Here is a 12,076-nt window from a genome sequence, read left to right as displayed (position 1 = left end):
GGGGGGGGCGGGAGGTTGGTTGGAGTGTTTTAGGTAGGAGCATTTGGTCTGAAACTTTACAGCAAAATGAACTAACATTGGATGCATCTCTGTGTTTAAAAATTTGTCAGGGTTTAGTCAGGTCATTTTGACAACCAAAGGGAGTTCCCCCATGTGAAGTCTTATTAATCCCAGGCTCCAGAAAGGTAGATTTTGCTTTTTCCAGTAGCCAGTTGGAACATTGTCATAAAGTGCCATCTTTCTGAAAGTTAATACAGTCATATGCAAATATAGGGTCAGGAAATGCTCCTGAAATATTATCACAGAGTCTGCTTTACTATCTAACCCCCCCCACCCCAAGTGCTTTACCCCTGGCAGTATTTTTCTTTTAAACTGAAAAATAAAAGAAATGTCAGGTATTGCAAAAAGAAATCCAAGCATTGATGACTTTTAAAAAAATAAGCAGTTTGCATTCCTGAGGGATGAATTACTTTGGAGGAGAGCAGAGGTCCAGTGGTCACAGACCACCTATGATTTTGGTATGATGAATAAGTAATACATTTCACTGCCTATTCAGGAGAGACTGTTTATTGAATGAAAGTGATAAGCTTTGAAACCATATCTGAAAATTTTCTCCGCTATTTAAAAAAAAAAAAAAAAAATCAGGGGTGATATTAAATTGCACAATAAACCTGTCTGCTATTCTTTTGTTTTAGAATTCAAGTAACTTTGCCAGACAGAAAATATTTTCTGTGCCAGTTTCCCTTTTAGTTAATCAGCTGTGTTAAGTTTTTGCAAGTCCCCAGTTCTCTTTGATGGTGGCATCAGAAGGCATAAGAACTGATGCATAAGAGATTTATTACAGATGTTTGTGCTGTATATCAGATTAACTTTATTTTGGTGGTTCTTGCAATAAAAACAAAGCCACTGCCCTTTTATTTACCTACAGGCAGTCCCCAAGTTACGCGGATCCAACTTATGTCGGATCCGCAGTTACGAACGGGGCCGTCTCCCTGGTCTCCAGCAGACCAGGGAGAGGAAGCAAAGCGGTGGAGCACGCGGGCAGCGGACAGCCCAGACGCGTCTGGGCTGCCCTCTGGCTCCGCGGCTTTGCTCTGCTTTGCTCCCCATCTCCCTGGTCTGCAGACCAGGGGGACGGGGAGCAAAGCCGCGGAACACACGGGCAGCGGACAGCCCAGACACGTCTGGGCTGTCCTGCTGCCCTCGGGCTCCGCGGCTTTGCTCTGCTTTGCTCCCCGTCTCCCTGGTCTGCAGACCAGGGGGACGGGGAGCAAAGCAGAGCAAAGCCGCAGAGCCCGAGGGCAGCAGGACAGCCACGGCGCGTCTGGGCTGTCCCGCTGCCCCCGTGCTCCACGGCTTTGCTCTGGACGCCTGTGGCACAGCAGCTGGGGCGCTGCTGGTTGGTCCAGTAGCGCCGAGAAGCGGCGGTGCTACTGGACCAACCCAGCAGCACCCCAGCTGCTCTGCCCCAGGCGTCCCCAAGTCAGCCGCTGCTGAAACTGACCAGTGGCTGACTACAGGAAGCCCCTGCCCCAGGCTTCCTGGAATCAGCCGCTGATCAGTTTCAGCAGCAGCTGACTTGGGGATGCCTGGGGTTCTTAAGTGGAATCTGTATGTAAGTCAGAACTGGCGTCCAGATTCAGCCGCTGTTGAAACTGATCAGTTTCAGCAGCGGCTGAATCTGGACGCCAGTTCCGACTTACATACAGATTCAACTTAAGAACAAACCTACAGTCCCTATCTTGTACGTAACCCGGGGACTGCCTGTATTTTATTGGTTGTGTTATGCAATAATTAAAATGTGGATAATTTTTATGTAAATTAAGGAAGAAATATAGCTGATCAAGCCTGTTAGAACAGGCATCAATAGAGGATCTGCAGAAGAATTCTATTTTAAAGTTGAAAATTTGTAATAAACATTTTGGGTGAGATTTTTGACTGTATTCAAATGATGCTCTGATATAGTGGGATATGGCACTTGAGGGAGCCAGTAGCAGGTCCTTAATCCTGAGTGACTAAGCCCCAGCACCTACTAGAATAAGAATTCTAACTTCTGCCTGTGGAGGAGTAGGTGCAGTAGAGCTCTGTTCTGTCACACCCTCTTCTTCTTGCTATACCAGAAATACATGAGGTAACCCAGTGCTGCCTGTCAGCTTTATGTTGGTAGAAAGCTTCTATATAAAGGAGGAATTCTGGGTCGGCCCTGTCTGGGCGCTTTGGACCCGTTTTGTGCCTCTTATGTAGCAGAAGTGGACTTTTTGTACCTGTGAATCCCACTGTGCATCAGTAGTTGAATTTAAAATATTGCATCTTGTGGCAACTGTTCTTAATACCATCACATATCCATTACAAAACCATGCTAAGTCTCATGGTGTGGTTAACACTAGAAATGTTTAAAAGCATGGGTTTTTTTGTTTGTTTTGTTTTTTGGTAAATGTGAAACCATTTAAGTTTTCCTAAAGCCAGCTGCCCATGTGCACTGGCTCCTTCGGAGCTGCCTTCTCTCCCCCACCCCATGTGCTGCCTCTGTATCAAAGGCAGCAGCGTGTGGGGTGGGCGGCTCCCTTCAAGCTGGTGCTTGTGGGAAGCCTGCTTAAAAGATGGCTCCTCGTGAGCACCAGCTCCCACCTGTCCCCAAAGCCCTTGCTGCTGTCTCTGATACAGAGGCAGCAGCGGAGGGGCAGAGGGTGGCGACGGTGAGGGCTTTGTCCTGGCTCATTGGTTAACAGTTTAAACATATGCACTATTACATCCCCAGTTAACATTAGGGATGTTAAAGATTAACTAGGTAACCAGCATTGCTTACTGGTTAACTGGAGCTTCCTGCTCCCCTTGGCAGCTCCCACTGCCCGTGTTGTGGCTGTGGCAGGGCCAGAGCCGTGCTGTTGACTGTAGCCATGGTGGGGAAAGAGCAGCTCCTGCTACTGGCAGCCAGTGGTTAACTGGTTAAACACATTGTTTAACTGATTAACTATGTGGGTGGTTTTTACATTCCTAGTTAACACAATGTTAAAGCAACTTGCTGAATGGTTTCTTGGAAAGATTGAAGTTTCCCACTGAAAACACATGCAAGCAACGTAAGCTGACAAATTAGATTAATGATTTTGGTGTTTGAAGGGCTTTCCTTCTAGCAGGAAATCATCTCCTATGCTGGCTTACACATTCTAACCTTCTGCTTAATATAGCAGTGAAGATTTGATCTTCCTTTTCTCTGAGACACCTTTCTTAAAGAGGATAAAGGGTTTATCTGAACAGATTTAAAGGTTACATCTCAGAACAGTGGGTACCTTATTATCCTATTAATAGCTGAAGAACACTGTTTTTCAGTTAAGAAATAAGTAAAATTGCTGTCAAAGTTGTATATTTTATAGAGTTCCTATGCTGATGAATCAAAATGGGTAGAAGTAAATAGAGGGTAGAGCAAAATCTTTAGATACAAGTTGGATTGTAATCCTTGTCAACTATGAAATAGACTGTTTAGTAGTCAGGGACATGCATCATCTCCTATACAGGCAGTCCCCGGGTTACGTACAAGATAGGGACTGTAGGTTTGTTCTTAAGTTGAATTTGTATGTAAGTCGGAACTGGTACATATTGTAGGGGAAACTCTAGCCAAACATTTCTCCAGAGCTCAGTTTTATTCTCCCACACCTCACTTCCCTCAATCCTTTATTCTCAAGCTGAGGTGTCTGCTGAGACAAGCCGCTCCGTGTCTCCCTGGTCTGCTGGGGAGGGGCGCTAGCTTCGCGTCTCCCTAGTCTGCTGGGGGGAAGCAGCTAGTGCGGGGTTGCCTCACCCCGTTTGTAAGTAGGGATCCGATGTAAGTCGGATCCATGTAACCCGGGGACTGCCTGTATAATAGAAATATTGTCATCCAACTGTCTTGTAGTATTTAATAGTGAAATGTGATACTATTTTCTTCTGTTCATAAAGAGAAAAATATTTAATTTGCTTATTTAAAAGAGGTGCATCTCTCCACTGACCTATTGCATTGTGCATGTATTTTATGAAGTGCCAACAGTTATAATTCAATGGTGTATTCCTCATTTTGGCTTCACTGAAAAGCTGTCTATCCAATATGATGCAAATGGTAATGTATGTAACACTATTTTGTGTTGGGAATTTACTTTAAAAGAGCAAATCCATTAAAAATTTGGAAATTCTGAGGAATTATTTTTAAATTGTGTATTTCATTTATACTTCACTATTAGCACTTTGTTCCTCTTGTGTTGCTGATACATGAGGCAGTCTACTTTTTCTGTTCATTATTATTGCTTGTTTTGGTACTTCTTTCCAGGTGATGCCAGAATGTTTGATACCCTCAGTCTTTTTTTTCTTTTTCCAGTTCTTCTGTGGCTTTCTGTACTTATTTCCTTCTTTCCATACATCATTATCCTCCTGATAAATCATTGTTTTTCATACCTTACCATATTGCTCTTTTGTAACCCAGACCTCCATTAGATCAAAGCATTTGCAGTTTCCTGGTGTTTATTTCTTGGATTACCTCTTACTATACTTCCTCTGCCTTTCTAAGCCAAGAAGTGAGTGGATACCCTCTGGGGAACTGAACCATAGCCACTTTGGAGATGGTTTGCAATGACTTTGCATTACTGTTCTGAGCCTGTTAATACTCCTTTCTGATTTCAGTTCAAGTTGTGAATAGTTAAATTGGCCAGTGAACATAAGTATGTATAGCCAAAAATGTAGCATAAAACAGTCTTCATAGTAAATTTAAAGAAAAAAGTCCCCTCCTTTTTTTCCTATAAATAACATTTAAATTCTAAATTATGGGCTGTTGCTTGCCATAGGATGTAACTTTACCATTTTCTGAATGTTAGTAGTAACACGCCGTTTAGAAGAATGCATATATATGTGTGTGTACACATGCGTGCACATGCCCATGTATGACCTTGAGGATGTCAAATGGGCTAGACCACAACTGTTTAGAAGCATGGATTTGATTGTCTTTATCTGAGCAGGGTGAGCTGCAAGTCAAATTTACCATTTTAAACAATGTTATCCTTCTTGGAAGAAGGAATCTAAAAATGTTCCTTCATCAAGGCTTGAAAAATCCACACCCGGCATTTAATGGCAGGTTTGCCAGGTGGGTGAGAGAAGTGGATAAAACATCAGTGCTACAGAAATTAAGACATAACTACAGTTCTCTGCAAAGTGGATGTTTGGTAGGGATGTTAAAATGCATATAATTAAGTAACCATGTAACTGCTGAGATTTTCAGTGGTTACACATGGGTGGCAGGTGGTCATGGGGAGCGAAGTTCCCTGTAAGCTGTGTGGCATACAGAGCTTCCTGGCTGGGGAGAGGCATTCCCTCAGCAACTGAAGCTCCCTGTGCTAGACAGTGAGCTTGCCGGTAGAGAAAGGGACATAAAGAGGAGGGAGTAAGTGTGTGGCTGGGATGGGGCCAGAGGGGAGGAGAGTTTGGAGCTAGGGATGTGAAAAACTAGTCGCTCCCCCCCGCATCCACACCTGCTGTCTCTATCAGAAAGGGGCAGCAAAGGTGGGGGAGGGCAGGAACAGGGGGTACTTCGAAGTGGCAGTGCTGCTTGAAGCCTGGGGCCAAATCCTGGGCTCCACAAAGCGCTGCCACTTTGAAACACACATGCAGCCTGGGGCCAGCTGGGGTGTTCCCAGGCTGCACACAGAGTTCCAAAGTGGCAGTGCTGTGTGGAGCCCGGGATCAGTCGTGGGCTCCCCCGCTAACCCCAATATCAGGCTCCTCGCAGTGTTTCACAGCGGCAGTGCTGCATGGAGCCCAGGATCATTTGGAGTCCCCAGCTGATCCTGGGCTCCATGCGGAGCTTTTGCCTTTGAAGTGTAGCAACAGCCCTAGTCAATTAGTCACACTTACTGCATGCTCCAAATAAAGATGTTAAATAAGGGAGAGGAGAGGTTTGATTACAGCACTTGGGTTTGCCAGCACGCTTCTCTAGCTTCCTGGTCTGGGGAAGAGGGAGCAAACTGCATGGGGTGGGTGAGGGAAATGAGGGGCAGTGCTGGTGTTTATGCAGTGAGGTGGGGACATAGGGTATCTTTACTTGCTCCCATCTGGACTGTAGGTAGCAAGAGCCAGACTCTCAGCCCAGCAGCCCTAGTTGGGCTGTGGACATAGGACTCTGTCCTGGGCTGGGGCAGGCTGTATAGGGTTGTGCCAAAATTTCAGGTGGGTTAAAAGCTTTTAGGCTGCTTTTGAATACTAGAACAAAAGGCCTAGCTCATGACATGTGCATGATTACATTTCAAACAAAGTTTACATAGGTGTTAAAGGCTTAAGGTAAAAAAGGAAAGGATTTTTTTAACAAATTTTTTTTTTAGCTTTATAGATATCTGCAAACTCTGAACTTAATGTTTTTTTTAAAAAATCCTGTGTCACTAATTAATACTACTAGGGATGTAAGCAACTAGTTGAGTGACTACTTGACTACTTCCTTCCCACACACACCTCTTTACAGTCTCTGTATCAAAGGCAGCAAGGGGGGGGGAAGCAGGAGCTGGAGCTGCGGGGAGACAGCTTAAAAGCCATCTCTCCCCAGCACTGTCTCTGTAGTGCAGGGCCCCAGGGTTAGCACAGCTGTGACTGTTCAGTACTAGTTCATGCCACTCCTGGGAGCTACTGCACGGTAACCTACTTTGAGGTTAGCTCCTGGGGTGGTGTGAGCTGGCACTGAATTGTCCTAGTTCGCACTGCCCCGGGATGCTGTGGCTCTGTACTTCTGAGCTTGGCAGGCTCTAGTGCAGAACCGCAGAGGGAGTGTTCCCTCCCCACTATTGACTAATCAAGTAGTAGACGGAAATTCCATTGACTACTCGATTTGTCAGTTACCCAATATTAATGTCCCTAGTTAATACATGGTCAGTTGTTAAAACTGGAAGAACTTTACCATGAATCCTGTTTAATTTGTTTGGCCTTTCAATTGGAGTTGAATTCTGGACAAGTCCTCTGGGGGCTTTCTACTCTTTGAATTAGTGACACACACAAGGCGAAAGTTTTCAAACCAGAAATTTTATCTGTTTTACAGATCTCTGTTTCATTTGCATAGCATGGATTCTAAATATTCCCCCAGAAAAAGTATATAAGTCTGAGTGAATGCCTTTAACTCTCCTTTCCAGAGTCAGTAAATATTATTTTGCTATTTTCAAGAAGAGCATGACTATTTGTAGTTGACTCATAGATTTGTTTAGTATCTTAAAGCTGTGCATATTTTTTAGACTTTTACTTAATGGCCATGTCTTTTATTTATTTATATGGCTATTTGCAGTCTGCCCCATTTTGGTGTGTTTACTAGCTTGAGTTGTTAGAAAGGACGATACTACATGTACTCTAAGGGTAGTATTAGTTTTCTTTATTTTATTTCATATTAAATAATGGTAATTATCTCTTGTTTTAATATATTGCCTTCCATTCCTGTGGACTGTTTATATAGAAATAAGTTTTCCTGTGGGATGACAGAATGTCATTACATCATCTGCATCGACAGTAGCCAAGCCCTTGTCAGCCTGGCCCTCCCCAGGGGCCAAGTGGAGAGTGGGGGCTGCCGTGCTGCAGCCTTGGCCTGGTCCTCCTTGGGGGAGGAGGGGAGGAGGCTGTCTAACCCCAGGGGTGGAGATGAGCATAGCGAGCAGGGGATGCAGCCTGTTGGTATATATTTGTACCTAGGTTTTTTGTTTGTATTTGGACACGCTACACATCCTCAATATTGATGGTGAACATAAGAAATTTCAACCCACCCAAAAAAAATTCAGCCCACCCAAGGATGGAAAATGTTAGAGGAACACTGGTGGGAAGCCAGCTTTTAAGTTGGCTCCCTGTGTGTACCAGCTCCTGTCTGCCTCCCCTGCCTCTGTCAGAGGCAACAGCAGGGGAGGAGACCAGCTGGCTCCCCAGGAATTGTTGCACACGGGGAGCTGTTTTAAAAGCTGGCTCCTTGTATATACCAAGAGCCTGCATGTACCTGTGAATTTTAGCACAACTGGGCCCATCAGTTAACCATGTACATGCTTACACTTTCACATCTCTAGTGTCTGGTAGTGTTTTCTCCACAAGCTGCACATCAGTTCTGTCTTTCCACTGAAATGTATTTCAGAAATATAATTCGTTATAATTTAATGTTTTTTCTTCTAATTTTCTTTGTCTTGACTAAAAGAAAGAGTACAGTGTGTGTGTGTGTGTGTGTGTATATATATTAAGCGGAAAACTACACTGTGCAAACCCTGAGCTGACATCTTGTAGAGGTGGCAGGGTATAATGAACTTTTTTCACTTTCCTTTCCCCTTTAAAGGCTTTAAAAACAAGGAAATTGGTATTTATACATTACATTTGGTTAAGTTTTCATGTTACTGAGCTGGTTTAATTTACATTTGTTACTAGAGGGCATGGAATAAAATGAAAGGGGAAAAATGTAGCTAAGGAATTATATACAGGCAGTCCCCAGGTTACGTACAAGATAGGGACTGTAGGTTTGTTCTTAAGTTGAATTTGTATGTAAGTCGGAACTGGTACATATTGTAGGGGAAACTCTAGCCAAACATTTCTCCAGAGCTCAGTTTTATTCTCCCACACCTCACTTCCCTCAGTCCTTTATTCTCAAGCTGAGGTATCTGCTGAGAAAAGCCGCTCCACGTCTCCCTGGTCTGCTGGGGGGGGAGGGGGGGCGCTAGCTTCGCGTCTCCCTAGTCTGCTGGGGGGAAGCAGCTAGTGTGGGGTTGCTTCACCTCGTTTGTAAGTAGGGATCCGATGTAAGTCGGATCCATGTAACCCGGGGACTGCCTGTACAATATCAGGGGGACTATTTGATTAGTATTTAAAAACTGCTCATTTCCACTGGTTTCTCACCCACTTTATTAAAGTTATGAACAAGCAGTGGTCTCTTCCTAAACAAATTCAGTTGGTTACAAATTACAACTCAAAGTTTTATTTTCTCTACAACACTTTCTACTGTATTATTTCAGTACATTGGTAATTATTTTTCAAACTGAATGACCTGACCAGTCTACATTTCTGTTTTGATTACTGTGCCTTGTATAATGTCTGTTGTGTTTGTGGTTGAGATGGCTGTTTTACACAGCCTTTTGTGTGAATAGAATTGAATTACTTTTAAGATACTATTTCCTACTTTTTTCTTGTTAATATAAAAGGGGCTCATACATTTTTAGAAGAAGTTATTACTTCACTTTGTCTGGTACTGGGAGTTCCCCGATTAATGTGACTTCAGAGACCATGGGAAATGACCTCTCCAGAGGGCTGGGAACTAGTGGTGGTTTCTAGACCCATTTTGAGGTGATGGACCATTGCTGAGAGGAAGATGTCCCGTGCTGGGATGGAGATTGGGACCTGAATGCCCTGCGCTTGTGTCCCGAGTAGTGTGGTGCCAGCAAATAGCGATGGCACAGTGAGTGGTGCTGTCCCTGTGGGACTATAATCCTTGACCTTTGGTTTGCATGCAGTGAGCATCTGGCTCTACCTAAGTTAACTGCTGGGGGGTGCACGCATCTAGAGGTCTATGTCCAGCCTCCAGCAACGCTTGGCTCAAAGCATTAGACATTGATTTCTACGTCACAGTGTGTGCTAGCCTGTGGAGTGTTCTTCTTTCTTACTGAGTTGAAGACCATGAATGCCGGACACAAGGCAACCAGGAGGGCCAACAGGGGAATTGGCGGCACTGGCATGGAAATAATGAGAGATCTTGGAGTCGTTGTGGATAGTTCTCTGAAAACATTCACTCTATGTGCAGCGGCAGTCAAAAAAGCAAACAGAATGTTAGGAATTATTAAAAAAGGGATCAAGAATAAGACGGATAATATCTTATTGCCTCTATATAAAACCAAGGTATGCCCACATCTAGAATACTGTGTACAGATGTGGTTGTCTCATCTCAAAAAGGATATATTGGCATTGGAAAAGCTTCCAGAAAAGGGCAACAAAAATGATTAGGGGTTTGGAACAGGTCTCATATGAAGAGAGATTATAGAGACTGATTTTTCATCTTAGAAAAGAGGAGACTAAGGGGGTATGATAGAGGTCTATAAAATCATGACTCGTGCAAAAAATGATTAAGGAAAAAATATGTACTTGTTCTTAATATAAGAGCTAGGGGTCACCAAATGAAATTAATAAGTGGCAGGTTTAAAACAAACAAAGAGAAGTTTTTCTTCATGCAGCACACAGTCAGCCTTTGGAATTCCTTGACAGAGGATGTTGTGAAGATCAGGACTTGAACAGACGTAAAAAAACCAAAAAAGCTAGATAAATTCATGGAGGTTGGGTCCATCTATGGCTGTTAGCCAGGGTGAGTGGAGGTGGTGTGCCTGGCCTCTTGTTTGTTGGAGGCTGAGGATGGGTAACGGAAAAGGGATCATGTGGTGATTGCCCGTTCTGTTCACTCGCTCTGGGGCATCTAGCATTGGCCACTCTGGAGGACAGGATGCTGGGCTGGATGGAATGCCTCCAGGGTGAAAGGCACCTGGATGCTTGGGCTAGGCAGTGGAAAGCGAGAAAAACTAATCAGGTCCACTTGTTGTTGGTGCTTTATCCAGCCTGTGGTCTTTATGGTCCTCTTCCCCGGGACCACTGAAGATACTTGGTGCCAGCCAGTTGCCGTCGCTGGGGGAAAGCCCTGCACTGAGGTGCTTACACTCGGTGCCAAGTCCTGATCTTGCAGTAGGGAAGACTCCCATCAGCAGCACCTTTAAATGAATAATTCTGTCCTTTATCATCCTAGGCCAGGAGGATCTGCAAATCCAGCACTTCTCACTGATATGAGACTCTCCAAGACAGTGAAGGCAAACACCGTGCAGGTCGCTAAAGCCAGGGGAGCGGAGTATGCACCATCCCCAGGCTAAGTCCTTGAAGGGGACTAATTACTGTTTACTACTAGAACATGGAGGGAAAGGAAAACTATTTAGAAGTGAAAAGAACGATAACAGTAGAAAAGACTGCAGCTAAAGGCTGGAGTGAACAATTCCAAGCACCGTCACTGGCAGCAAGAAGGAACTCAGGTAGGAAGGGACCAAGGTGGCGCTCTTTATAGCGCAACATGTGCGTGCCATTCTAGGGGGTGCTAGAGTTGGTCTCCTATGGAGTTTACTGTGGGAAAATCTTCTGGCACCAGTACATGTGATGAGCACACCCACCTAAGTTAAATGGATGAGAGCAAGCACTCAAAGATGAATCAAGGGTGGAAGAATGCTGAAATAAACCAGCTCTTGCACCATTCTTGAATTATTGATATTTGCTAATATACTGCTCACTGTGCTTGCCTACATGGAAACAAATGTAGAATTGATGTTCTTACTTCACAAGTTTTAGAATGTATGTTGAACAGGACTTTTTTGAAATTCATGGTTTTTAAAGTAGAAGTTATTATTTGTACTCTAACTAAAGCTTAAGAATAGAAAACACGAAGAAATTATTTTCTTCAGTGTGTACTAAAACACTTTTTAGCACTCCTTAAAATGTGGGTTAAAACTGATTCAATAAAATGTTCTTAGAAAACTTAATATTGCCCACTGGCATTCACAATTCAGCTCCACAAAATTAACACTTGTGCCATAATATTGCTGTAGCTATGCTGAATTTCCACCTGTCTCAAGAAACTTGCCTTTGACTAGTGAAGTCTTTTCTTCTTTAAAAAAAAAAAAAAAAAAAAATTCCATCCCCCTCCTCAAGCTAAAAAAAAAAATAGGCATTAGCTAGCGAAAGCTTCTCAGTTACAACTTAACTTTTCTGAGGAAAAAAATACCATTGCATATATTCTCTGTATAAACAATAGAAAATCAGTTGGTTACTTCTGGAGTAGGGGTGAGCAATAAATGGCCCATGGGCTGGATGTGGTTCACCAGAGTTAGCCCCTTGTGGGCTACCAGATGCTTTTTTACCTGCATGTTGGCAGATAATCCCATTTGCAGTTTCTACTGATTATGGTTTGCAGTTCCTGACTAGGCCACTGCTTCATGAAATTCCCATTGTCCAGGAACAGCAAACCATGACTAACCGGAGCTGCGAGTGGCTGTGCCTGGAGAAGTGCAGTTGAATAAAGTGCCTGATGGCTGGCCAAGCA

General features: G+C 43.8%; 1 protein-coding gene across 11 annotated transcripts in view; it reads left to right on the top strand.

Moving 5' to 3' along the window:
• TNRC6B (trinucleotide repeat containing adaptor 6B) overlaps positions 1-12,076 on the top strand; it is a 259,188-nt gene that overhangs the window by 105,421 nt on the left and 141,691 nt on the right. For 3 of the 11 annotated variants that reach the window (XM_075912916.1, XM_075913070.1, XM_006123940.4), the window contains exon 2: positions 10,739-11,015. The exons of the other annotated variants lie outside the window; for them this stretch is intronic. The gene's annotated coding sequence lies outside the window, so the exon portion shown is untranslated. The remainder of the gene's footprint in view (positions 1-10,738; positions 11,016-12,076) is intronic. 11 annotated transcript variants of the gene reach the window in all.

Source organism: Pelodiscus sinensis, chromosome 1 (assembly GCF_049634645.1).
Source record: "Pelodiscus sinensis isolate JC-2024 chromosome 1, ASM4963464v1, whole genome shotgun sequence".
NCBI lineage: Eukaryota > Metazoa > Chordata > Testudines > Trionychidae > Pelodiscus > Pelodiscus sinensis.
The sequence above is the reverse complement of the archived record's forward strand: the minus strand, read 5'-3'. Positions and strand labels throughout refer to the sequence as shown.